The sequence below is a fragment of the Hemiscyllium ocellatum genome, chromosome 21 (assembly GCF_020745735.1).
Source record: "Hemiscyllium ocellatum isolate sHemOce1 chromosome 21, sHemOce1.pat.X.cur, whole genome shotgun sequence".
In the NCBI taxonomy this organism is placed as follows: Eukaryota; Metazoa; Chordata; class Chondrichthyes; order Orectolobiformes; family Hemiscylliidae; genus Hemiscyllium; species Hemiscyllium ocellatum.
In genome coordinates, this window is record NC_083421.1 from 37,221,407 (window position 1) to 37,247,572 (window position 26,166).

Sequence of the window (26,166 nt, forward strand, 5' to 3'; positions counted from 1 at the left end):
AAGGGGTCTATTTGCCAGTACCTTGAATCCACTGTAACATCCTTAATTTTAACCATGAGGTACACTGGAGCATGATCAGAGTTGGCAATATTACCAATCGTACAGGATGCCACTAGATCCAGGGTTACCACAGGGGTCAGAAAAAAATCAATCCTCGTGTGACATCTGTGCGAATTGGAGAAAAACATGAAGTCTCTACTTGTAGGGTGGAGACACCTCCAGACGTCCACCAATCCTAATTCCCCACACAAACCCAATAACTGTTTAGTTTGTGCAGAGGGTATTGAGGGACCTTTAGGCAACCTGTCTACTGTGGGGTCCATGAGGCAGTTCAAATCTCCCCCTATAATGATGTGCGAGACTTGAGACTTATCAGTTTAGAAAAAGCATCTTCCAAGAATTTAAGAGGATGAGCTGGGGGACAATAAACATTTAAAATGCCATATACTTCCACATTTATCAAGGCTTTAAGAATTACAAACCTCCCGTATATGTCTTTAACACATTCCAACAATTTAAATGAGAGATTTTTCCTTACCAATATAGCCACTCCCCTACTTCTGGTATTAAATGATGAAAAATAAACTCGGTCAAAGCCATTCTGCTGTAATTTCAGATGCTCCTTGTCATCCAAATGTGTCTCCTGTAACAAAGCAATATCCACCTTCTCCTTTCTAAGACTCAAGAGTACCTTCTTCCTCTTAATTGGTGTGTGACTTCCCTTGATATTCCAGGTACACCATTTAATCAAATCATTAGCCATAATCTTCTGCAATTACAATTAAATTCCAGAGAGGAGGGAACCGAACCACAAATTGCTGAGCCTTAGTGTCGCATGGTCCACCAAACATAAAAACTACATAAACTAAAACCACTACATTTAACAAACATACAAAATTATTATAAATAAAAAACAACAAAAAACAGAAAACAAACCAACATATAAAGCGTCAATAGCACTGAGTAGGGGAACTCATCCCCTGCCCGGAAGGGGGCAACTACCCATCTCGAACTGCCCATAAATAGGCATCTAACCATCTCAACCACCTTCACTTCTCCCAGCTAGAGCCACATCGCAAGCACAAGCTAAAAAGTATAAACACCCCATAGAATAGCAATGTAAATTTAAAAAATTCTTTAATAAAAAGAAAGGGGGAATAAATACCCCACCCATCCTTTGGTATGTTCTAACTTAGAAATTTAAAATGTACATCTTAACCATCACCAGACATAGTTTGAACCAAATTATTATCAATAGAGGGGAAATAAAAAGGGGAAAAACAAAGCTCCATCCAGATTTCCTCATTTCTTTTACAGAATGATAAACACATACCCAAGCAACGATATTTATACATACTACAGTTGTTTAAATTAGGTTAGTTTGTCCACAAAGTCTCTTGCCTTCTCTGATGTGTCAAAGAGATGCATGGATCCATTTAAGGTGATCCGAAGCACTGCCGGATACCTCAGGGAGTACTGAATCCCAAGCCCCTTCAGTCTTCTCTTGACACCATCATACGATTTTCATTTCTAGATCACAGTCACTGAAAAGTCCTGAAAAAACATGATCTTAGACCCCTCATAAATTAGGTCCTTTGGTTCCTTCCCCTGGAGCCTGGAAGCCTCCGCGACGCTCTCCTTTATCCCGGTAATGATGGAACTGCACCAGGAAAGGATGAGGGCGTTGACCCAGGCCCAACCTCCATGCTGCGATCCAGTGAGTCATCTCTATCTTCAATCCTCTCATGCCAGTCTCCAAGTCAAGGAATTTCGGAAGCCAATCTTCAACAAATTCCGCAGGCCGCTCACCTTCCTTACCCTCAGGCAGACCGATGATCCGAATGTTTTTTCTCCTGCCCCTGTTTTCAAGATCGTCCACTTGGTCACGCAAATTACGAACCTGCATCTTCAGGGCTTGGATCTCTTCCTTGAATGAACTGGTATCCGCTTCCACCACTGTGACCCTGTGCTCCACCTCATCCGTCCTCTTCTCCAGGTCTCCCAGCTGCTGCTGATGCTTCTGCAGCAAGAAAGAGACTGGAGCCAGTTTCTCTTCAATCTGCTTCCTCAACATCTCGCGAGATTTCGAGAGCTGGTTCACCAGGTCGTGGAGAGTAATCTGCTCTGAGGCTGCTGAAGGCTGAGCTGCAGGCCCAGCCTCGGATGCTCCTCCTCCCTTTTTAGGTATTTCTGGACAGCTGAAAATACAGGTAAGTCAATTTTTAAATGTTTCTTGGGGCTCCACAATCTTTCCAACACCCCAAGAAATCCTGATGACCTGGGATGGGTGGGTTAAAGAACCGTCCAGCTCCTGCTGCGATGCGAAGCTCTGCAGTGTGATCTTCTCAGATCGCCCCCATCTTAGATCCCCCGGATGGTTATGTTTTAATGCTCTCGATATTTCGAGAGTTAGTGTTTTGTTTTGCTGAGCTGTATTATTATTTATTTATTTGTTTGTTGTTAGTTAATTATTTAGTTAAGTAGTTAGCTGGGGGGGTTTAAACTATTTTTATATATATTTATAAGGTAGTTTGGGTTTTTAACATTTTGTTTGGTGTTCTTTCTTTGTATTGTTGTTTATTTGTTGTAATATTAAAATATTTCAATAAAAATTTACTTAGAAAAACAAAGAAATTATCATTCATTATTAAAACTGTCTATTCATGCTAATCAGTCCTATGTTCATCAGTTTCTCCACAATTAGACATTCTTTAGATGATAGTAAACATGTGCATTGTTATTGATAGGTTGGCTGGTATTTGTTCATTCCTACGATGGTCTTCCTTCTCTAGTGAGCATTCGTCCAGTGGTGAATGCTGTTCCCATGATAACTCATTGTAGATTCATTCCAATTGTTGGGAACCGAGGACTCTGTTCTCTGTGTGGATAGTGAAATCCCATTTCCTGATACCTTCAATAATGTAAAAGTTTTAAAAAGTCTAGTTTTAAACATACATCTATGATTGTGCTAATACATTTGGTCATTCATCTTCACTGCATATAATTGAGGTGACCAATTCTTCTGCACAGGCCCCAAGTTGAAACATGTGTTGCCTCTTGTTGAGAGTGCTAAATGTTTGCACTCTGCAATACTCGGCTCTGGCAAAGATTGTATGGCATATGGTATTGGTTTACCTAATCCTTTATGATGTGCCTAAATTCTTCACTCATGAATTGTAGGCCATTGTCACTTGTCACAATGTTTAGAATATCATAAGCACCAAAGTACACTTTCAGGCATTCTGTAATTTCATTGATAGTCATTGACATCAGCTGATCCAGTAGTGAAAGAAGTAGTTGAGAGTGACAAAGCAGAAGAGATGTTCACCATGAAGAGGATGCTGGCATCAAGTCAAGAAGATGTTCTGAGTATCACACAAATCAATAATGTGACGTGTGAATTTCAGTGCTGATGTGACACCAAGTAGGTAGACGTTGCAGCTACAGCCTGACAGTCATCTCAAAAGCATATCTCTTTGCCTGTTTACGACAAGCAAGATACTGACTGTACACAACCAACCTGTGCTTGAAAAATGTGCAACACAGTGTCCAATATTAGATGCAATCCTGTAATTGGTCAACACCTGCTAAATAATCCTCAGCTTGCAAATAATTACTCTGACAATCAATTTCGGATTGTCATTTGGGCTTGCACATTTATATGTATATTAATACACAGGGCTTAAAAATGTGTTGCTGGAAAAGGGCAGCAGGTCAGGCAGCATCAAAGGAGACGGAGAATCGACGTTTCGGGCAAAAGCCCTTCTTCAGGAATGAGCTCATTCCTGAAGAAGGGCTTATGCCCGGAACGTTGATTCTCCTTCTCCTTTGATGCTGCCTGACCTGCTGCACTTTTCCAGCAACACATTTTTAAGCTCTGATCACCAGCATCTGCAGTCCTCACTTTCTCCTAATTAATACACAGGGCCCTGTTCTTTGCATATATACTGTGTCTGCTTTAATAGAACAAAGTAGGTAACAGCTATGCAATGGTACATTTCCCAGGGCAATGCCCTGACCAATCTGAATGAACTTGCCTCACTTAAAATTTAAACAAAACCAAAGCCAGTTAACTGTTTATCATCATTAATTGGTGCATTCTCTACTAATCTGTGTCCACTTACCAATCAATCAGCACTCTCAGCCATGTGAAGGAGAAGTGTTTTCTTTTCTCCTTGACTTGGTATTCTTGCAAATTATCCTGTTGAGTGCAAGATAGAGTCATAGAAATGTACATCATGGAAACAGACCCTTCAGTCCTACCTGTCCATGCCAACCAGATATCCCAACCCAATCTAGTACCACCTGCCAGCACCCGGCCCATATACCTCCAAACCCTTCCTATTCATAAACCCATCCAAATGCCTCTTAAATGGTGCAATTGTACCAGCCTCCACCACTTCCTCTGGCAGCTCATTCCATACACGTACCACCCTCTGCGTGAAAAAGTTGCCCTTTAGGTCTCTTTTTTATCTTTCCCTTCTCACCCTAAACCTATGCCCTCTAGTTCTGGAGTCCCTGACCCCAGGGAAAAGTCTTTGTCTATTTACCCAATCCATGCCCCTCATAGTTTTGTAAACCTCTATAAGGTCACCCCTCAGCCTCCGATGCTCCAGGGAAAACAGCCCCAGCCTGTTCAGCCTCTCGCTATAGCTCAAATCCTGCACCCTGGCAACATCCTTGTAAATCTTTTCTAAACCCTTTCAAGTTTCACAACATCTTTCCGACAGGAAGGAGACCAGAACAAACTAGGTCTATATTCTGCAAAGCTGATATGGAATAAGAACTAAAAATCAAAACAAGTGCAGATGCTGTAAATCAGAAACAAAACCGGAAGTTACTGGAAAAGCTTGGCAGGTCTGGCAGCATCTGTGAAGAGAAAGCAGAGTTTACCTTTTGGGATGAGATTCAGGCCTTTTCTCTGAGGAAGTGTCAGGGACCCAAAACATTAACTCTGACTTCCCTTCGCAGATGTTGTGGCGGCACGGTGGCACAGTGGTTAGCGCTGCTGTCTCACAGCGCCTGAGACCCGGGTTCAATTCCCGACTCAGGTGACTGAGTGTGTGGAGTTTGCACGTTCTCCCCGTGTCTGCGTGGGTTTCCTCCGGGTGCTCCAGTTTCCTCCCACAGTCCAAAGATGTGCGGGCCAGGAGAATTGGCCATGCTAAATTGCCCGTAGTGTTAGGTAAGGGGTAAATGTAGGGGTATGGGTGGGTTGCGGGTCGGTGTGGACTTGTTGGGCTGAAGGGCCTGTTTCCACACTGTAAGTAATCTAATCTAATGTTGCCAGTCCTGCTGAGCTTTTCCAGCAACTTCTGTTTTGTTTTGAATAAGATCTAATTCTGTCTGGTGTTTTCTTTGATTTCCAGTGAGAAAATCATTGCCATTCTGATTTACTCAGTTCTTCAAAGTTATGGACTATAGTTTAATTTCTTTCTTACTGTTTATTTTTATTGCAGCTGGAAAGCCACACAATTCCATTTGGATATCCCTGTCACCATGTTTCATAGAATGTGGTTAATGGCTGCAACAAGTTAAAATGAAAGAATTTTGCAGCAGAGACAATGTTTACATAATTGGTACAAGCCAGGCAGTACATCAAGTATATTTTTTTCCAATAGTTATGCTAAGAACTTGCAGAGTCTAAGACGTTTATCATGAACACAAAGATCTGGGTAATCAAATCAATCTCGTAATAATGTTCTCATTGGCTGACTCTGACTGTACCTGGAAATAAAAACAGAAAATGTTGGAAAATACTCAACAGATTAGGCAACACCTGAGAGTGATAAAGTTCACAACATTCCAACCCAGTGACTTTTTATCAGAGCATGAAGATGTTAGAGATGAGCAGTGTTTAAGAAAACATATAACAAGGGAAGCAGAATAGAAGAGGCACATGAAGGAAGTATGTGGCAGGGTGAAGGACAAGACCAAAGAACTGATAAAAGTGGTCGTCATGTAAGGGAAATGTGGTGGGATTTGGAGAAGATTCGGTTTGGTAACATTACAACTGCAGAAAGCATACTTCCTGTGCTGAAACTGCAAAGCCGTATCTGTTAGAGGCAGCTGCTCAACTCAAAACATGGTGCAGACTGAACAAGCTAGGCGCAGGGGTGGGGGGGAGGGGTGGTGGGTGAGGGAGGAGGGAAGGATGGGGGAAGATAGGGGGGGGAAGGGGGAGTGGGTGGGTGGGAAAGAGCACGCCTGCTGCACTAATGGCTGCCATGCTCCAAAGTGTGGAGTTTCTGTATTTGTTTCTTATTTGAACTTGGGTAGAAATAAGGTAAAGCTACTTTTTCACCAAATGCTCTATTTTACAATGGTTGGCTCACAGCAGAGGGAAAAAATGAATGTTAAGCTGGAAACTGCAAACATTGTTGCATCAGTTTCTGTGTTAGAGAATGAGGTGCCGAGCACCTTAGGGAGTGAGACGACTACCGCTGATAACTGGCAGGGAAGAAAGGAAACTTAGTGGCAAATCTGGCCAGGAGGAGTAGATCTCCTTGGCTTGGAATGTGATGAAAATTGGACTTGCTTTCATTTATGAATTAATAGATAAAGCATAAATGGCTTCCACTGCCTACTGAAATTCTCCCTTTCTAATGGCTCGCATTTCATCATAAGAATTTTGCTTGCATTTACCTTGAACATTCTTTCATTTGTACCTCAACCATCACCACCACTCAATTGTAAGCAGTCCATTTGATTTTCAAAATTATTCAAATCTTTCTCTCACTGTGAAATTGTTTATAAGTAGATGTACTTTGAAGAAACCCAATACTTTCAGTGAATCTATCCCCAGCATTATTAAACATTATCAGTCAAGATTTTTAAGGGTTTCTCCCATTTGGAAGTGTAATCCTTTCTTTGTACTAAACATTACGCAAGGCACCTGCTGTTTAACCACTGTGATAAAGGGTTAGTTAGATGGGGAAATGAACCCGAGCAATGAGATAGCTATTCCTTTCTCCTCCTCTGTATGGGTGTGCTAGCCCACTCTGCTGAATAAGCTGCTGCTCATTAACAACATTGCTGCTACCATTCTCTTTAATGGAAGCAAACCACAAGTCTCGAAATAATTCCTGGTCTAATTACACATATCTCTTGCAATTAATAAGATATAATTTATTACGTCATTGACTAGATACAAGATGTATTGATGTGATGGACGTTACTACAGATACTTTGAGGAAGACTAGGTATTAGGTCTAGTTCCTTTGAGATTTGAAGGCATTCTGTTTATAAGTCCATGTGACATCATCATACTGTGTACTGCTTATGGTACTTTTCAGTGTTAACCCTTACGGACCCACATTCATTTCCCCAAAGCTTTTCTTTCCTCTGATTGCTGCTATTATACATTTGCCGATATAATTACTTGTCACTACTTCATCTCTCTGCAAGTCTCCAACTTTACAAATTCAGATGATCTGGAGGTTGTACAATTCTCTCAGAAAGCGTTCTGATTAGATTTGGGAGACTGATAGTTTACTGAGTTGAAGACTATTGTCTTTTGTTCTTTTTCTGACAGTCTGGCCTGTAGACTCCCTTAAACTGGAGGACATTTAAACCTGCAGATTTTCATCATGGAGGATATCAGGCAATGTCACCCTTCCAATATCCCGCATTATTGGACAATGGTCATCCTTTTTCAGGTGGGGTAGAGTCCATGGAGTTGTATGTACCATATCTTCAATCTGTATTAGCAGATTTTATTCTCAGTAGATTTGGGCTGCAGCACATAAACAATATGGAACTCCAGCATATTGATTGGTTTGGACTCTGTCATTCATCATCAGAGGATGTATTGTCAGAAAAACAACATATTCAGTTCCTCAGTTCTACTATTTGAGGATTGTTTCTGGTTTGGTGTGATCTCTGTCATAGTTACTGTGGACTTTACCTAGGAAGATAAATCTGCTTAAACTTGCCTCTTCCAAGTCACCTCAGCATCTAGCATCAGGCTTGAATCTGTTACAGTCATTTATTCACCAAGCTGTGTTGCAATTACATGACTTGCCAATTGTCTCAAGTGAAGTATGCTGATCACTGAGTATCTGGCTGCTTTGCTTTTCCTTGCAAACCTTGCTGGGTCTTGCAGTTTGAGCATTCTTGGGTGTTGATAGCAGTGTGGTCACAGGGTCCCATTTGGTTAACGGTAGGAAATGAACTTCTCATGCCAAGATATCTTAAGCGCTATAGCTCCTTGACAATATAGTCGCATGGCTGTCAACTTTATGCAGTATTTTCATTGCCATGGGTTACTACCGAATAATATTATAATATTCACCTTGATGTCTAACTTGAAATTTGGGAGAATACCCAACTTAAATGTCAGCTTGGTAACATCTAAGATTCAGATCATCTAATATCCTGAGGAACATTTCTATGTTTTCTTTCCATTATACTTATGAATCATTTTATGTGAATAACTATTTGATGCCTATTGTACTGAAACTATATGCTAACTCAGGCCATTTGCAGAAAGTAAGCTATTGAATGACAGATAAATCAATCATTTTTAATGGCTGGATACTGTTTGTGCCTGTGAGGATTACACTGCATTGACAGGATCTTATAATATTTGGTACCTACCTACTTGCTGTACTATTTTTTCCTGTGTGTCAATTTCCCTGTTTTTTGCATTCTACTATATTTCTTGTGTTATACTTGCCTTGTTGTAGTTAAATAAATGCAGGAATTATTTTGCCATGAAACACCTGTCTACTATGTTCTTTATTTCACATTCTTGAAATAAGTTCAGTGTCGAGAAGCAGGAATCTGGGGGTGATTTGAACCACTTAAAAATCAGAAAATACCTGCTTGCAAACCAGAACCCTACAATCTCATGATGCCTTACCTGCTTTGGAGTTACTAATTCTGCTTCTCCACAGAGTTGCTATCACTCCTATTGCTGTGTATCTCTTACCATTTTTTTAAACTGTTCACTAGTATATTCTTCCTTGTTGAAGATTCCTGCAAAAGTTTCCTCTGTAGGGTTCTTAAATCTTCAGCGCTTCCCTGCTGCTGACTATGCTGTAGGAGAAAGCAAGTTATGAACATAGCACATTGGAACAAGTGTAGGCCATTCAGCCTGTCTAGCCTGCCTATTCATTCACTACAATCATTGGTGACCAGACACTTCAATGCCTTCTGCACACCTAACCCTCAAAATCCTGTGTGTCACTGGCAATCAGAGATCTATTAATATCTAATTCAAACATACTCAAGGTCACAGACCTCTACGTTAGAGAACTTCAAAGATTCCGCAATCCTCTGAATGAAATAAATTCTCCTCTTCATGATGTAAGTGGCAATCTCCTCATCTTTTCATTGTGCCTCTGGTTCTAAACTCCGCATTTAGGGGAACCACCTTACCTGCATCTACCTTATCTATCCCTTTAAATATTCTGATGTTTCAACAAGAAAGTCTCTTTTGAAAGTCTAGAGAATACTGGCCCAGTTCACCTAATTTCTGCTCATGGGACAGATCTGCTATCCCATGAATACATCTTGTTGAATATTTGTTGTCCATAGTGATAATACGAGATGGTCTGTGATCAGGAGATCAAAATGCATACAATATTCCAGGTGCAGTTTTACCAAGCTCTTATATAACTGAAGCAAGATTTCACTGCTCTGATACTCAAATCCTCCTGCAATAAAGGCCAACATTCCATTACCATTCCTAACAACTTGCTGTATCTGCACACTAGTCTGTGGAAGGTTGTGGGGATTTCAAGCACAGCTCCAGAGACAGAGATGACACCAAGGTTTATTCAAGCATGTACAGGGAAGAATCTTCAACAAAAGGAAATGACTTGCAAATTTTAGTCACAGTTGATACTTGCACCACAGATCCAGGAGGCAGGGTTCCCCATTTGGTCACATATTTTGTTTCCTCATTTAATAATGCCTTGGGTGTCTTGCGTAATCACATTTATCGCATACACACAGATGACACATCCAGAGAGAGAGAGACTTAATTTAATGCTGTGAATTTTGGATACATAGGGAGAAAATCAACTTTAACATGATGAACCCTTCCTTATCATAGCAGAGTTACAGAGACTACGCTGGAAGTAAATGTATTAACATTTAACCTACTAAAGCTGCCCAAGGCAAGAAAGTTACAAATTAACAATTGACAATTGTTACCTTCATAGCATTGCTTTGTAGAGGAATAAGACAATGCTATTTTCTGGGTCTGCAGATTGGAAAAAGCAAAAATAGTCTTTAGCGGAGTGATATGCTCTTCTTGTCAGATGTGGGAGTTTAGGGAGAGTTTACGGGTAACTGAGGATTATATCTGCAATAAATGCATTGGTTGCGAATCCTATCAGATTGAATGGATTGGTTGGAGAGACAGTTAGAGGCAATGAGGAATTTACAAGAGCAAGAATGTGTGATGGATGGCAGAAAGGGAGGCAAGAGAGGTGGGGGAAGTGGCGTTTTTGATAAGGGAGGATATTCCTGGAAATACATCCAGGGAAATTATTTGGGTGGAACTGAGAAATAAGAAAGGGATGATCACCTGATTGGGATTGTATTATAGACCCCCTAAGAGTCAGAGGGAAATTGAGAAACAAATTTGTAAGGAGATCTCAGTTATCTGTAAGAATAATAGGGTGGTTATGGTAGGGGATTTTAATTTTCCAAATATAGACTGGGTTGGCCATAGTGTTAAGGGCTGAGATAGAGAGGAATTTGTTCAGTGTGTGCAAGAAAAATTTTGATTCAGTATGTAGATGTACCTACTCAAAGAAAAGGTGCAAAACTTGACGTACTCTTGGGAAATAAGGCAGGGCAGGTGACTGAGGTGTCAGTGGGGGAACACTTTTGGGCCAGCGAACATAATTCTATTAGTTTTAAAATAGTGATGGATTAAGATAGACCAGATCTCAAAGTTGAAGTTCTAAATTGGAGGAAGGCTATTATTGACGGTATTAAACAAGAACTTTCAAAAGCTGACTGGGGGCAGATGTTCGCAGGTAAAGGGACGACTGGAAAATGGGAAGCCATCAGAAATGAGATAACGAGAGTCCAGAGAAAGTATATTCCTGTTCGGGTGAAAGGAAAGGCTGGTAAGTTGAGGGAATGCTGGATGAAAGAAATCGAGAGTTTGGTTAAGGATAAGAAGGAAGCAAATGTCAGATAAAGATAGAATAGATCAAGTGAAGAGTATAAAGGCACTTAAGAGGGGACATGAGATAGCTTTGGCAAATAGAGTTGTGGAGAATCCAAAGGATTTTTACAAGTACATTAAGGACAAAAGGATAACTAAGGAGAGAATAGGGCCCCTAAAAGATCAGCAAGGCGGCCTTTGTATGGAACAGCAGGAGATGGGGAAGATACTAAATGAGTATTTTGTATCATTGATTACTGTGGAAAAGGACATGGAAGATATAGAGTAGGGAAATAGATGGTGATATCTTGAAAAATGTTCATACTAAACAGGAGGAAGTGCTGCAGGAATTTAAACACATAAAAGTGCATAAATCTCCAAGACCTGATCAGGTGTACCCTAGAACTCTGTGGGAAGCGAGAGAAGTGATTGCTGGGCCTCTTGCTGAGATAGTTGTATCATCAATAGTCATTGGTGAGTGGCCAGAAGACTGGAGTTTGGCTAATGTGGTGCTACTGTTTAAGAAGGATAGCAAGGACAAGCCAGGGAACGATTGACTGGTGAACCCGATATCGGTGGTGGGCAAATTGTTGGAGGGAATCCTGAGGGGTAGGATATACATGTATTTGGAAAGGCAAGGACTGATTAGGGATAGTGAACATGGCTTTGTGTGTGGGAAATCATGTCTCACAAACTTGATTGAGTTTTTTGAAGAAGTACTGAAGAGCATTGATGAGGGCAGAGTGGTGGATGTGATCCATATAAAGGCATGGACTATTTTCTAAATGGGAAGAAAATTCGGAAGTCTGAAGTGCAAAGAGACTTGGAGTTGTTGTCCAGAATTCTCTCAAGGTAAACTTGCAGGTTGAGTCAGGAAAGCAAATGCAATGATGGCATTTATTTTGAGAGGACTTGATTTAAAAGCAGGGATGTACGCCTGAGGCTCTATAAGGCTCTGGTCAGTTATGGGAACCATATCTCAGGGAGGATGTATTGGCCTTGGAGCATGTTTAGAGGAGGCTCACAAGAATAGTCCAGGAATAAAAAGCTTAACATATAAGGAACCTTTGAGGACTCTGGATTTATACTCAATGGAGTTTAGAAGGATGAGGGGGATTTAATTGAAACATACAGAATACTGAATGGACAGAGTAGATATTGGGAAGATGTTTCCATTGGTAAGAGAGACTAGCACCCAAGGGTAAATGGAAGAGCTTTTAGAACAGAGATAAGGAGAAACTTCTTCAAACAGAGTGTGATGAATCTATGGAATTCATTGCCACAGAATAAAGTGGAAGCCAGGTCTTTGCATATATTTAAGAGTGAGATAGCTAGGTTCTTGATTGTCAAGGGGATCGAGGGTTACAGGGAGAAAGCAGGAGAATGGCGTTGAGAAACGTATCAGCCATGATAGAATGGCAGAGCAGATTCAATGGGCTGAATGGCCTAATTTCTGTTCCTATGTCCTATTGTCTTATGATCTTATTCCCTGCCTTTCCCAAAACCCCTTTTTGTGAAGCAAATGAACAGTCAGGAGATCACATACTTTCCACACCCGCAGTGGTATTTGGAAGATCTGATTTTGACCATTACTGCTACCTGAAGTGTTTATAGAGCAGCGAATGAAAATGCCTAATTTGTTTGCAGACCTCTCTGCAAGACTGATCTAGCCTGAGGGAGCTGTCTGAATTGAGGAAAAACAGCTCTACATATGATGTAAAAGGGACAACTACAGGGCACAGTTAACTCACGCATGTTTTGTTTTGAAACACAGAGCCAAGAGGAGTAGGTGTGCTCCTTCACAGTCTATATCCAAGAAAAATTGCTTTCTGCCAATTATTGATTGTTCTACCTCAACTGCTCCAAGTATTTTAGTCTAAAAGAATCTCACTTATTCTTAGCATCTGTACTTTCATACAAATTCTTCAGGCAACTTGAAACTGGAATAATTGTGTCAGATTTACAATTTAGGAGAATAAAATTTAACTCCATTGCTGATGAGAAAACTCCTCCACAAGGTGGTGCTGTTGTAGAAGATTAGCACAATCTCACAAAGTTCAAAATTTTGCTGACAAAATATTGGTAAGGCTAAGGCTATTAAACTGCAGATATTCCAGTGAAATTCAGACAAGGGTAAATACTCATTTAAACATATGAATTGGGAAATGGCTACTAGAGATAGTTCATCTGTTAGATTTACATAAATCAATCACTGCATTGAGTGAAGTTCCTGTAGTTCCACTATCAATATTAATCAACTCTCTAAATAATAGTGAGTAATTTTAGATTAAACATGATCAAACTGATAAGAATAAATTACTGCCATTCAATCTCTATGACATTAATAATTATTCAGTGTAGAGTTTTATTCTTTCAAGTTTGTCTGAATTTTTTGAATAAAATGTTTTAAAAATTATCATAACTCTCTCAAGTCAATCCTCGTTTCCCATCATTTATTTCTCATTCTCGATCTGATTTCAGCATTCACACTTCCACCTTCTCTCCCCAGAGGCTTCAAAAACTGTTCCAGCTGATCACTTTAACAAATGATTTTAGATTAGTATGGAAACTGGCTATTTGGCCCAGCAAGTCTGCACTGACCCTCTGAAGAGTAACCCTCCCCAACCCATTCCCCTACCCTATATTTACCCCTGACTAATGCACCTAACCTACACATCCTGAACACTATGGGCAATTTAGCATGACCAATTCACCGAACCTGCACAGCTTTGGATTGTAGAAGGAAACCAACACAGACACGGGGAGAATGTGCAAACTCCACACAGTCACCTGAGGCGGGAATTGAACCTGGGTCCCTGGTGCTATAAGGCAGCCGTACTAAAAACTGAGCCAGTGTGTCACCCACATTTTTCTGATGTGTTATAGGATTGGCTCCATCTTCCAGCAACCAGCCACACAAACATCACAGCAATTAAATGAGCAAAGGCAATCTAACCAACAGTAGGCCTTACACGGTGGTCTGCTCTGGCAAACTTGAGCCATTGTCTCATGAAGCCCTGAGTTGATACATATCAGCCCCATTGTACTGATCGATAAGTTAGCAACAGGTGTGAGCTTGATTTGGGCGTGTGTGTTACTTAAGACCTGATTACACTGCCTCCTTTCAATAGTCAGTAAATGAGCTCTTGCCCAACAAATACATAACGTATCACTTTCAACTTAATGCTCCCAGCTGGGGTCTGATTCATGCCATTTACTGATTTAACAATGGTATCAGGTTCAGTTATGCAACCTTAGTTAAAATATGTTTACCTTATCAACGTAGACCTATTCACTAACAATGTCTGATGGCAGAGATAGGAGGTGCATTGTTGACTTTCAAATACTAAGTTTGTCAGACCAGATTTCCACACAAGGCTGTAACTCCACAGAATATTGTGATGGAAGATGTGTAACTTATATATTATCATTTGTTTTAGAGTTTGTATTTTGAACGAATGGCTTGTGGTCTTTAATCTCTGTATATGAGGGGATTTAATAATAAATGCGTCGGTATTACATGAAACACCATTTTTTTTTAAATGGGTGTGAGTCCCTGGTGTATAAGTGGAAACTTATTTGCATTGGGCGTTTTTTTTTAAAAATGAGCAGTTTAAGTAAACAACGAAGAACATGAGCTTGCATTCAGATAGAACGATCAGAATTTTTGGTTTGCTTAGGGAAACACCCATAGCTGGTTTAGGTCTCTCTTAGAGAAAGAAGTAAAGTTAGAAAATAGGTTACCTCAATGTAACCATTTTGCTGTGCAAGTCCCAGACCATAAATGTTTAGTTAGAACCAGAGAGGGGTTATTTAAAACTGTGAAAGTCCAAACTAAAATTTACAAATACTCAAGGAAGAGCCCATCAGACTCTTAAGCTGTGAATTGAAAGTAACCGTTAAGTCAAACCTGTAGATGTGAAGGAGAAGGGAATTCACGCTGGGCTTTCAGGACTGTCAGGGATGTTGTTAAATAGATGGAATATTATAATTTTAACATGCAGTTCCAATTTGTGTTATTTGAGAGTATCTTGGTTTCTTACATTTATCTTTTTCTTTGGATAATAAACTTGTGATTTATTTTATAACTAAAATAGATCTGTAGCTTTGAGTTCTTGTACTTCAGTAAAATATCATTTGCCTAAATTATAAACCAACAAAATATGGTATAGCAAGGCAGGGTTCATTTGCAATCTGACTTATCCATTAATAACATTAGCTGGGATCAGAACAGAAAATGTGTTGCTGGAAAAGCGCAGGTCAGGCAGCATCCAAGGAACAGGAGATTCGATGTTTCGGGCATAAGCCCTTCTTCAGGAATGCCCGAAATGTTGAATCTCCTGTTCCTTGGATGCTGTCTGACCTGCTGCGCTTTTCCAGCAACACATTTTCAGCTCTGATCTCCAGCATCTGCAGACCTCACTTTCCCCTGGGATCAGAACAGTATGGTTTGGCCCTTACAGATTGTATGGCTGGAAGTTTGCCAAAAAGTGATTAGACAAGGGACCAGAGAGGCTCATGGGACCAGGTATGGCTGATCCCAGACCCTGGGCAATAGAAGGCAAAGGACTATATCCTTTCCTGAATCACAAGCAGTGCTGTTAAAACACTTAATTTCACCCCAAAGTAGTCTTAACCTCATTTTCAGCTGTTAGGTTTGCTGAAGTTTCTATAAAAACACATAAGTAGGAGGCTTCCTGAGACAGAATTCACTGCTCGACCCTTTTCCAATTTCTGCCTGTTAAGGGTCTGGCTTGCTTCAAGTCCCTAAAATTTGAACATCTGATCTGGAATCAAGCCTTCTAGTTTTGTGCGCTAAAATCTAGCCCAGAGATACTGGGGATAGAAACAGCCCATTTTGCCCAAATTCAGTGTGAAGAGGTTTTTGCTCCAAATAGATGTCAAATTTCTGGCTAATGCTGCCTTAAAACAGCCAAAGATAGAACAATCGCACCCTCTGTGGTGGAAAATTTCAAAGATTCGTTACAGTTTTTAGTGGGTGGCATGGTGGCACAGTGGTTAGCACTGCTGCTTCACAGCGCCAGAGACCCGGGTTCATCTCCCTGTGTCTGCGTGGGTTTGCTCCGGTTTCCTCCTACAATCCAAAAATGTGCAGGTTAAGTGGATTGGCCATGCTAAATTGCCTGTACTATTAGGTGAAGGGGTAAATGTAGGAGAATGGGTCTGGGTGTGTTACGCTTCGGCGGGTCGGTGTGGACTTGTTGGGCCAAAGGGCCTGTTTCCACATTATAAGTAATCTAATCTAAAAGTAAGTAATCTAATCTAAAGTTTTAACAAAGAAATTGTCTTCATCTCAGCCTGAGTGGTCATTCCCTTCTTCCAGAGATTGTGACCCTGTATTTCTCTCTCCAACCCGAACGGAAAACGTTCGAGTCAAGAGTCAGGCTCCTCCTTGCTCTAAATGCCAGAGAAAATGAATTTACTCACCTTTTTATCAGAGGGACCAAAGGGACCAATCAGCTGAACCTTTGCTGCACTGTCTCCAGTCTAAGTACATTCTCATTAAATGGGAGACCAAAACTGCACAGATTACTGGGTATGAATATTTGGAGCCTAATAGCTCACACTACTTAACATCTTTTAAAGGTTCAGGCTTTAGTGATACAAAATCTGAATTGTGCAATTCTCATTTTGTGTTGCCATATGAACTTGCATTAATTTGGATTAGATGGGAAGTCCACTCCAGCACGAGGAATCTGTTAGTCATTCAATAGGAAAATATGAAACGATTATTGGTTTAAGAGATCTAATTAATGTGGTGATATGTTCTTCTCATGGGTCATTTAAATGGCAACAAAAGCTAGAAATAAATTCCTCGATGATCTATAATGCATCAGATTTGCCTCAATGTTTTGACAACCCTGCTGATTACCTTGAGGTCTGATTGGAGATTAAGTGCAGACTCAGCCAGAATGCCAAGCAACAACAGTGGACTCTAGTCTCAAGTACTAACACATTCCAGTCCACTTCATTTCATTGTGAAATTCCCCAGTAACTGTGCATCTGTCCCAGCTTCCTCAAAGTCCCCCTCTTTGACAATGGTAAATTCCCTGTCTTAATCACTCCATGTGGCTCTTTTGTCTGACGTTGCTCCTGTGAAGCCTGATATTTTACTACATCAAATGTGTTATATAAATGCAAGATGTTATGGCTGTTGTTAATGTCACCTCAAGAACAGCTGCCTCTGAGGGAAAAGTCAGAAAAAAGTGAAGTGTCTTCCAGGCATCTGCCAAACAACAAATATATTCTGAACAGAACAGATTCGGAAAACAATCTCTCAATTATTGTGGCTGATTGAAGCTTCCTGAGCCTGTCAGTTTCATTACTGAAGCTTCTTTCCCATTGGAAAAGCTGTGTGTTGAGCCTGGCAAATACTAACCGATCAGGAACAGGCTCGCAAGCATCTGTTAATCAGCTGCTTCAAAACCTCACCAGTTCCTTAATTATTGATCTAGATTTTCCCAGGGACTTCCCATTCCTCTTCAGTGCTGCTGAGTAAAATCAGGAGCGTGTGTGACCACGTTGGTGTCTTAAATGCCTTCTGACACTTGCCTACCACACTCACGTCCTGACCTCACCACCCACCCCCAACACAAATCTACTTGCAACAGGCGGTGAAAGTTCTGTAGATTTGGAGGATTTTAGGAAATTAATGCCAGAAAACGTATCTTTAAAGCAAAAAGACTTGCACAAAAATTCAACGCTGAAGAATCCAGATGAAATAGGAAAATAAATGAGTCATATTGTCCTGTTACAGAAAACCACAAAGAAACTCAAAAACACAAAACTTTCAGCTGACACCATGACAATAACTGAAAAATTGTAATGCTCAGTTGCTGGTAAGCTAACTTCATTTTAGTATTGACCATTGTGTGGGATCATGTTACTTTGATTTTCTTCTACTCAAAAACATAATACCTGGAATAAGTTTCAGGGTTTGTTGTTTTTGTCACATTACTCTTCACCTGAAACATATGGGTTCCTTACTGACATCCTGAGCAGACACTCAGGGCTGCTCTTCAGAAGTGAAACCTGATGATGATGTCAGCAGTTATTTGGTTGTGGTGCAGGGATTAACAAAATAATTGCTGATCTGTGGTCCTGTTCTTACTGGACACCTCCAACAGAGCACATCATGGAGCAGAAACCCTGACCAATTCTCCTGCCCCAACCGGAGGACACGAAGATCAATTGCAGCACTCCTCTTGCATCCAACTCATAATTGAAGCAGGATATCCTCATCTTTTTTAGCTCAACTCATGAGTGGATGAGTTTGATGGCTTTCTACATGAGGTCATGAAGGTTAGCCAATCTGCAATAAACGCTCTCTTCCTTTACCCCAATCGCAAAGGGAACTGACAAAGAAAATATATCCTTTGTTAACAATCTACATATTGGAACACCAGCAAATGCACTGCCACAAGTCTAACTGACCTAAACAATCTACAACTTACTACACAGGCAGCTGTACCTGTATTCCCAATTGAATTCAAGTTTTTTTTTACAATGGAACACCTTTCAAAGGGTTTTCACAGCCTCTATTGTATTTTGAACAAAACAGATACAGTTAGCTCTGAGAAGATCTCATTGTTCCAGCCCTTACCTTCGCTGCAGGCAAGGTTTGTACTTACACCAGTTATACCGAACATTTGCAATTGAAACAAGGTCTTATGATTAACCCTGCTGGTATGAACAAGCTGATTAAGGCAAAACAGTGCTGAAAATGTGTTGCTGGAAAAGCACAGCAGGTCAGGCAGCATCCAAGGAGGAGAGTCGACGTTTCGGGCATGAGCCCTTCTTCAGGAAAGGCAAGGCAAAACAGTAACAGGAAATTGGTTAAACTTGCGTCATTTCAACTTGACACTTTTTAACTCATTTTTGCACTTCTGTTTCACAACATTGTGACTAATAGGTTAATCATTTCCCACTTTAGGATTTAGCCGCATAATTTTGTTCATGATTTGTTTGGCGATTTGACACCTCTTAACCTATTTTTGCACTTGGCAGGAGTGGGATTTGAACTTAAGATTCTCTGTTGATATTGATATCGTTCAGTGCAGATCTGCCTCAGGAGCAGGGATGTTATTGTTATCGTTGCCTGTCAAATTCTCTACTAAGTCTACCAGCTACCATGGTGGGATCTGCATGGCATCAATGTAGGCATTTAGATTTTGAGTTTACTGGCATTACCACCATACAAACTCCACCTCTGAATATTTCAGATCAGTATCAACAGGATAATTATTTTTTAATAGTATCTTAAACTGAACAATTAGGTTGTGTGTGTGTTTTGGTTGCTATAAAGTTGATTTATTAAGCTAGCACTAAACTGCATCAATGGTCACGAGGGCTGATTTCATGCAGGTTATAGAAAGAAAATCAGGTTCCTTCCAAGAGAAAGTGAATGGGAATCATGCTGAAGACTATTCATCGAGGCCAAAGCAGAACTTCGTGAGGACGATACCTAAGCAAATATATTAAGAATTGTTGTGGTGTCAGTCTCAGCACTGGGATCACATGTGGGAGAGTCAGAAACCCCATATCTAATCAGATGAACAAAATTAAAAGAATTAAAAAGTGAAGGAAATAATTAAAACATTAGTAAAGAGAACCCAGATTTGAATGGCAATGAATATTAAGAGATGTAGAGAAAACAACTATAAGCGCACACAATGCTGGGAAGACAATTTTCAACTACATTCACAAAAGTTCACACAAAGGTATTGGTCAGGGATTTTTGGATCTCAGCAGATTAGTCATGATACATCATCTGTGGCACATTTGCAAAATGTTCTGCAATTTTGCATAAATGCTTCTGTTAGAATGTCACGCAGAGTTGTTATCTAAATCTTATCCTCACAAACCATCCATTTATATATACAAAACTTCCACAATCTCAGAGGGGGGGGGGGGGGGGGGGGGGGGGGGGGGGGAGAGAGAGGGGTGGGGGGGAGCGTGGGAGAGAGAGAGGGAGGGAGGGAGAGAGAGAGGGGGAGGGAGAGAGATGGGGGGAGGGGGGAGAGATGGGGGGAGGAGGGAGAGATGGGGGGAGGAGGGAGAGATGGGGGGAGGAGGGAGAGATGGGGGGAGAGGGAGAGATGGGGGGGAGGAGGAAGAGAGGGGGGAGGGAGGGGGGAAGAGAGAGACAGAGAGAGGGGAAGGGAGAGACAGAGAGAGGGGGAGGGAGAGACAGAGAGAGGGGGAGTGGAAGGGGGGAAAAGGGGAGTGGGGAAGGAGAGAGAGAGGGGGAGAGAGAGTGGGGGGGTGAGAGAGAGTGGGGGGGAGAGTGTGGAGGGGGGGGAGAGAGTGTTTGTGGGGGGGGGGAGAGTGTGTTTGTGAGGAGGGGGAGGGGGAGAGAGTGGAAGAGGAGGGAGAGAGTGAGAGTGGAGGAGAGAGTGGGGGAGAGAAAGAATTGGGAATGGAAAGAGAGAGAGACAGGGAGTGGGGGGATGGAAGCGGGCCGACTTAGGGGTTGCGGGTAGAGCAAGGGGGCGGGGGAATAACCAAAGGTCGAGGGCAGAGTGAGGGGGGCAGAACGGTTGAGGGGGATGGGAAGGTTGAGGATGCATAAGAAGGGCAAGGGAAGAGTGGGGTGGAAGGAAGAGAGAAAGGGAGAGAAGGGGAAGGGAGGAAGAAGTGGGAGGAGAGAAAGAGATGGTGGAGAGAAAACGAGAAAGAGAGGGAGAGAGATCACAAGTGGCACCAAGGTGTAGGCCGAGATCACAAAGGTTGACAAGTTGCTAAGTGGGCAGTCTGATGGAAATATACAAGAACAAGTAGTGGAGCCATGAATGTTTAAATAAATAAGAGGGGCAGGAAAAGCAAACAGTTTAGAATGATTGGCAAGGTTTCAGTGTGTGTCTTGATGAAGACCACCACAAAATAATCCAGGTGAGGAAGATGACAAAACGTAGGGTGGCAAGAAGTGTGTGTAGTCGAGTGTGTGGTGCTGGAAAAGCACAGCAGGTCAGGCACATCCGAGGAGCAGGAGAACCAATGTTTCGTGCATAAGCCAAGGGCACACTCTTGACTCGGATTTCCAGAAGCTGTAGCGCTCACTTTCTCGAGAAAGTATACGTATAGTTAGCCAGTCCACTCAACGTCAGGATGAATGTTACAATATTGAATTCAAACTATTAGCTCAGAGAATCAGATATTCAGATGACCAGTGATGCCCACATACCAAGAATTACTTTTTAAAAAATCATCATTGTTTGATATCCAGTTGCAATGTTACACTGAGAAGACCCATTATTTCCCACCTGTAAGGTTCTGCATAGCTTTAATTTTAAATAAAATTGTTTGTAAATGACATTGTTGAAAACCAGAAAACTAATCTTTTTAAGTAAATCAATGCACAGATACAGCTGGTTTTAAGTTCATTTGTTTCTGTCTGACCACACACACACGCATTCAAAATATCCTGCATTACTTTAGCTGCTTGAAAACAACCATCAACAGCTCCCATCAATGCAGTGAAACAATAGGGAGGGGATTTTGATACGTCTGATTTCTTTCAAGTTCAAGATATATTTGAGAAATTAACATGGGCAGACTGGTGATCTGATGAAAGACTAACAGCTGTAGTATAGGCAAAGGTATCTGTACATTAGCCAGCCGGAAGGTAGTCACAAATTAATACCATTTTAATGAGGGAAGTAATTAATGTCGTGGGGGAATGGTTCATTGATTCCGTTCTTAGATCTCTGCCATCATCCACATGGAATGTAGACAGGGGGAATCAGGGGATAGGGTGAATAGCCAAGTTCTTTTCCCCAAGGTGGGGAAATCTAAAACTAGAGGGCATAGGTTTAAGGTGAAAGGGGAAAGGTTTAAAAGGGACCTGAGAGGCACCTGTTTATACAGAGGGTGGTGTGTGTATGGAATGAGCTGCTGGAGGAAGTAGAGGAGGCTAGTATAATTACAACATTTAAAAATCATCTGGATGGATATATGAATAATAAGGGTTTAGAGAAGTATGGGAGAAAGTGAGGTCTGCAGATGCTGGAGATCAGAGCTGAAAGTGTGTTGCTGGAAAAGCGCAGCAGGTCAGGCAGCATCCAAGGAGCAGGAGAGTCGACGTTTCAGGCATGAGCCCTTCTTCAGGAATGAGGAGGGTGTGCCAAGCAGGCTAAGATAAAAGGTAGGGAGGAGGGACTTGGCGGAGGGGTGTTGGAAATGCGATAGGTGGAAGGAGGTAAAGGTGAGGGTGATAGGCTGGAGTGGGGTGGGGGCGGAGAGGTCAGGAAGAAGATTGCAGGTTAGGAAAGTGGTGCTGAGTTCAAGGGTTGGGACTGAGACAAGGTGGGGGGAGGGGAAATGAGGAAACTGGAGAAATCTGAGTTCATCCCTCAGAAGTATGGGAGAAAGTGAGGATTGCAGATGCTGGAGATCAGAGCTGAAAATGTATTGCTGGAAAAGCGCAGCAGGTCAGGCAGCATCCAAGGAGCAGGTGAGTCGACGTTTCAGGCATGAGCCCTTCTTCAGGAATGCTCATTCCTGAAGAAGGGCTCATGCCCGAAACGTCGACTCTCCTGCTCCTTGGATGCTGCCTGACCTGCTGCGCTTTTCCAGCAACACATTTTCAGCCTTAGGAAGTATGGGCCAGATGCTGAAAAATGGTACTAGATTAACTTTGGTCTAACTCGTCCATGTTGACCAGACATCCAAAGGGTCTGTTGCCGTGCTGTACAACTCTAATGACTCTCAAAGTAACTCAAGACTTAAATTCCTATAATTAAAAACAAAGTACTGGAAAAACTCAGCCACTGTGAAGACAGAAATAGAGTTGAAGTCCAATATGATTCTTCTGAACTGAAGGGGCGAAAATAAAGTTAGGTTTTATGCCATTGGAACAAGTGGAAGAAATAGAAAGTGTATCCAGAGCAAAGGACAAAAACTGGTGCTTCTGGCAGTACAGGAGCGATATAAATGAAGACTAGAGTTATTAACAGAAAATAGGGCAAACCCATACAAGATGTGAAGGCAGGCAAAGAGTATAAACAAAATGGAGGACAGTGCATGGTCGGAAGTTGTTGAAAATAACATTGAATCCTGAAGACAATAAAGTGCACAAGGGGATAACGAGGTACCTGCTCCTCCAAACTGCACTGGATTTTAGATTAGATTAGATTACTTACAGTGTGGAAACAGGCCCTTCGGCCCAACAAGTCCACACTGACCCGCTGAAGCGCAACCCACCCATACCCCTACATTTACCCCTTACCTAACACTACAGGCAATTTAGCATGGTCAATTTACCTGACCCACACATCTTTGGACTGTGGGAGGAAACCGGAGCACATGGAGGAAACCCACGCAGACAAGGGGAGAATGTGCAAACTCCACACAGTCGGTTGTCTGAGGCGGGAAATGAACCCGGGTCTCTGGCGCTGTGAGGCTGCAGTGCTAACCACCGTGCCACCGTGCTGCTTTGCTGGAACTAAGGAGCAGGCCAGTACAAAAACAGCAGCAAATTTGGTTCTTTGAAATCACAAGCAGGGGCAAAACAAAGCAGTTCCTCAAAGTGGTCACCGAACTTGGAGGAGGTAAAATGGCAAGTATTACATCTGCTGCAATTATACAGAAATGTGCTATTTTGGTGGGGAAGGCTTTAGGAGATGTTGGCTGTGACAGACCTGTGACCAGGGTGACAAGGAGGGAACAGTCCCTGTGGAAAGCTGACAAGGGAGGGAAGTGAGAGAAGATGAGATTGAAAGTGGCATCTTGTATTTGAAAACAGTGAAGACAAAAACTAGTTAAATATATTCTTTAGAAGAGCCTTCGATCTGTGATAATGATTAGGAACAGTGTGTAAGAGAAATAAGTGCAGAGTCATGTGTGTTAGTGCAAAATTCCTGAGTGCTATTCACAAGATGACTGAATGATAAACAGAGCAAGTGGGGAATCTAAAATAGGTCACAACTTTGTGAACAGAAATGTAGCTAAGTAAAAATGTGCAAAAATGTCAAATATGGTGAATGTCATACAATTATAGTTAAAGCTATAATGATGTACACAGTTTTGACGATGAAAACTCCAAGAGGAGAATAGGGATTCATTTTATATTTGATGACTGCGCTATTCTAAACATGATCCCGTAGGCTTTTAACATTTTATGTTGCAAGAGTTCAAAACATGTTCTGCTTAATTATCTTTAAGCTAACAAGGTTGCTCTAATTAGCTACTCAAATCCCAACTTAAAAAAACAAAACATTTTAAATGTAATTAAAGGAGATTTATAAATCAACACTTGATGTTTGCTCATCCTCCAAAACATACCAATACTCCAATTCTAATCTATTCAAACTTCTATAGCCACATCCTGTACACCCATTTATCCTGTTCACCTCTGACCTCCAAAGCTGTAGAATACTTAATATTCTTGTTGTCTCATATAGAAAGAGACCATTTGGTCCATCAAGTTCATACCTCCAAAGAGCATCTCATCCAGATCCTATACCCATAACCCATTGTAGTGGTTCTGTTCGCCGAGCTTGAAGTTTTTGTTGCAAACGTTTCATCCCCTGGCTAGGAGACATCATCAGTGCTCTGGAGCCTCCTGCGAAGCGCTTCTTTGATGTTTCTTCCGGTATTTATAGTGGTTATAAATACCGGAAGAAACATCAAAGAAGCGCTTCGCAGGAGGCTCCAGAGCACTGATGATGTCTCCTAGCCAGGGGACGAAACGTTTGCAACAAAAACTTCCAGCTCGGCGAACAGAACCACTACAACAAGCACCCAAGCTACAAATCTTCGCACAAACTTTGAACCCATAACCCATATTTATCATGGCTACTCTACTTAGCCCACACATACCTGGATACTACAGGACAACTTAGCACAGCCAATCCACCTAACCTGCACATCTTTGGACTTTGGGATGAAACCAGAGCACCTGACAGAAATCCATACAAACATGAGAACATGCAAACTCTACACCAGGGGTGGGGAACCTGCAGTCTTCTAGGCCATTGCATGTGGCCTTTTGAATGAATTCAAATTTTGCAGAACAAATCTTTTATTTTTTGTTTTTTTTCATCCTTTATTATTTTATTTTAATTTCAAAATGAATGTATTTAGAATACCAGAGAGCAAAAGAAAATTCAACTAAATAATCCTCAGACTGACAGCGACAATTTAAAACATTGGAAAGTCATAAGGGCTATTTCAACACCTGCTATGCTTATAATTTGGTTATAATACAACTCTAGAATGTATGTTATCTTCCCCTCCTAACTGGTGCCACTACCGCCAGAGGCTGGTTGGCGCCAGTGTCTATCAACTTATGACAACAGTGTACGTGGCTTTCCATTTGAAGTGAACTAATAATTCTGAACCAATCACTGTAGCATCAAGATTTTTACAAATTATGCGAATTTTGAAGAATATATAATTGAAGTTTCTTGGATGCGGCATTATTAGATTACAAATAACATAATGCGGCCTTCCAATATGAAAAGGTTCCCCACCTCTGCTCTACACAGTCACCCAAGGCTGGAATTTATCATAGATTAAAAAATCCTCAAGTCCAAGAATTGATTAACCTCTTGCAATTCGCAACCTCAGTGTCTCCAAAACAAACCTGTTAACTCAAAAGGGGGGAAAAAAAATCAATGAACTCTAAAATAATACTAGTTTTCATTTTCATTTGACACGTTTTAGTAATTTGAAAAACATTCAAGGTGGGGATAGAGGGAGAATGAAAAATCATTTGAACCATTAACAGTCTTTTTGCTTTACAATTGGTTTGGGAAGGATGCATGCATGTTAGGTACCCAATGGTAGAGGTAAAAGGATAACTCATATGCTTAACAAAATATCCAATCAGAAATGGCAACCCTAAGGTTGGGGCAACACAGTGATTCAGTGGTTAGCACTGCCACCTCAGCGCCAGGGACCTGGGGTCGATACCCACCTTGGGCGACTGTGTGGAGTTTGCACATACTCATATCCTCGTGGGTTTCCTCCGGGCGCTCTGGTTTCCTCCCACAGTCCAAATATGTGCAGGTCAGGTG